General features: G+C 38.9%; 1 long non-coding RNA gene across 1 annotated transcript; it reads left to right on the top strand.

The window, feature by feature from the left end:
* Positions 1–6: 6 nt before the first annotated feature.
* Positions 7–1,103, top strand: LOC109363919. The gene is made up of 2 exons (XR_002109820.2): positions 7–183; positions 301–1,103. It is a non-coding gene; the product is annotated as an uncharacterized LOC109363919 (long non-coding RNA).
* Positions 1,104–2,575: the final 1,472 nt, after the last annotated feature.

The raw sequence follows: 2,575 nt of genomic DNA, 5'->3' as shown, positions 1-2,575 counted from the left end.
TTTTTGAGCTGCAGAAGTGAACTTTAAGCAAGCGAACCCAGCGCTTAATATGGTGTATATTTCCTTTCCTAGGGAGGAGATTTGCCCAGCCTAACAGATGTACGCAGGCCCAGGCTTTACCTCCTACAGTGGCTTAAATCTGATAAAGCATTGATGATGCTCTTTAATGATGGCACATTTCAAGTAAGTTTGGTAGCATCTCCTGACAAAATGCTTCTACTGTACTTAATTGCAAAACTAGCAAGCAGCAGACACTGAGATGAGAAAGTATACAAACAGGAGCTCTCTTCTCTTTTGCAGGTGAACTTCTATCACGATCACACAAAAATCATCATTTGCAATCAGAGTGAGGAGTATCTCCTTACCTACATCAATGAAGACAGGATATCAACAACGTTTCGTCTGACAACTCTTCTGGTTTCAGGATGCTCACTGGAACTAAAACATAGAATGGAATATGCTCTGAACATGCTACTGCAGCGATGTAACTGAAGGGACTGACTCCGTTAAACCATACGGACCCTCTTGTTCACTGTGAAATCTACAGTGGGGATATTGAAGCAACTAGTATGTTAATGGGGATATGTGGTGGTACGAAAACCTGACTGTCATAGTGTGCTGGGCACACTTCTGTTACAGACGCCTGATCCTACTGTTGGACTAAAATGGTGTGACAAGGAGTTCTTCGGACCGTAGTTTTCCTTGCTTCATGTGTGTGTTAAAGATATCTTTGACTTGAATTCTGAGCAGAGCGTGACTTCTTGCTCCTCTATAAGAGAGCATTTTTGATGGAGTTAAACTGTGAATATGCATCTGGAAAGGGAGGGAAGGGCAAAATCCATGGTTATGGAATAGCTGTAATAAGCAGCTTCTGGCTGCTTAACTGTGAACTATGGCCATACTTTTTTCTTTTTTTTTTTTTCTAGAAACTACCCACACTTGTGGCTGGCAAAGTGCATTCCTTCTTAATAACTTTTTTATTTATTACAGCCCAAAGTGAAGTATTTATTACACTAATTTTTTTTTCTTTTTTTCTTTTTTTTTTTTGATCTTGACATTTTGAATATAACTCTATTGGAAATAAAGTGAATGGAAAACCTGAAGCACTCATGTCTGCTCTTTTTACAGTACAACTTCACATCCCTTGCTTCATCTTGCTGTATATCTGGCAGGTTTGCATTCCTAAAGCCACTTAAAAATAAATGAAAGAAGTTGGCTACCAGTCAGGATAGGAGTGATGAGGTATAGAATTGAACAGATTGTACATGACTGTGCACACAAGCATCCATATTGATGAAGCGACAGCATGATGGTGTAGATACTGACACTTAGTTATTGTTCTGAGAGAATACCCCCAATGCTGGGACCAGTACAAGGAGGACTTAACCTGTAGGGCAATCCTATTGCTCCAAAGAGTACAAATGTAAAAGCATTTGCCTTTCCTAAATGGAAGGGAATGCAATATGTCTATTAAATTATGCAAATAGATTGGGTTACTGGGGACTCATGACTCAGTGCAGAATGTCGTCTTGTGGTCTGGGCTTATTTCTCTCTACATTTCTCTCTACAAGTAGTACAGTACTTAGACCTAAATGCATGCCAATCTTCAAGCAGCTGATACAGCAGAAAGCAGTAGTTCAAGTGCAGGCGAGACAAAGATGACAATCCAAGATAGGGAGTAGAGGCTGTAGCACTGACTTTCTTCATCTTGCAGCAAGCATGTGTGAAAGTGAGTGTTTCACCTATGTTGAATACTATGCATTAGGTAGTATTTATTTGCTTCTCAAGTCTAGGCAGGAAGACCTAATGGAGTTCTTCAGATGGGCTCATTAATGCAACAGGAGACAATGATTATTCCTGAGAAGCTACGTCTTAATTGGTTGCACACTGTTGAGCCCTTTCCTCTTAGAAAAGATCTCACTTTTTCTTTATGACACCAGCAAACAATTTAGAACACAAAAATTACTTGTTCTATAGTACTCAATTTATTCAAACAGAAAAAACAGAGTTCTTTTTTGACTGTGTGTGTGTTGGAGAAACTATGAACTTCTACTCCAATGACTTTAATTTCTTTGAATACCAAAATTATTTTCCTGTGGCTGAAGTTCAGGCTGCTGTAAGCAAGTAAACAGGCCTCATACGCAGGATAATTAAAAGTGGGTATAAAAGACCCAAATGCTATTGTAAAATACTAATTGGTTGTGTACAGCTGTAATGCACTTCATTCAATACAGCTAAGTCAATCAGTTGTCTGTGTGTCGTACATATATGTAATACCAGAATTCTTGGTGTTTTCTAAACCCTTCTGTGTCTTTCTGATTAGTGTTCTGTATCCTCACCTCTCTTTTAACTTTCACATTGACAAATAAGAGAGGCTTTTGGATCAGGATAAGGAAAAATATCCATTTCAAAGTACACTGCCCTTTCCCTAGTGCCTGCTTTAGAACTTGTAACATAAAGACTAGTATCTAGAACAAAGGTTCTGAAATTCTCTCCCAGGGTGGATCAAGTCTTAAATGTAGGTCTTCACTGTAGTGAAGTAATTGACCTCCTTTACTCAATCACACAATCCCTG

Source organism: Meleagris gallopavo, chromosome Z (assembly GCF_000146605.3).
Source record: "Meleagris gallopavo isolate NT-WF06-2002-E0010 breed Aviagen turkey brand Nicholas breeding stock chromosome Z, Turkey_5.1, whole genome shotgun sequence".
In the NCBI taxonomy this organism is placed as follows: domain Eukaryota; kingdom Metazoa; phylum Chordata; class Aves; order Galliformes; family Phasianidae; genus Meleagris; species Meleagris gallopavo.
Note: the sequence above shows the minus strand (reverse complement) of the source record. Positions and strands in the feature narration are given on the sequence as shown.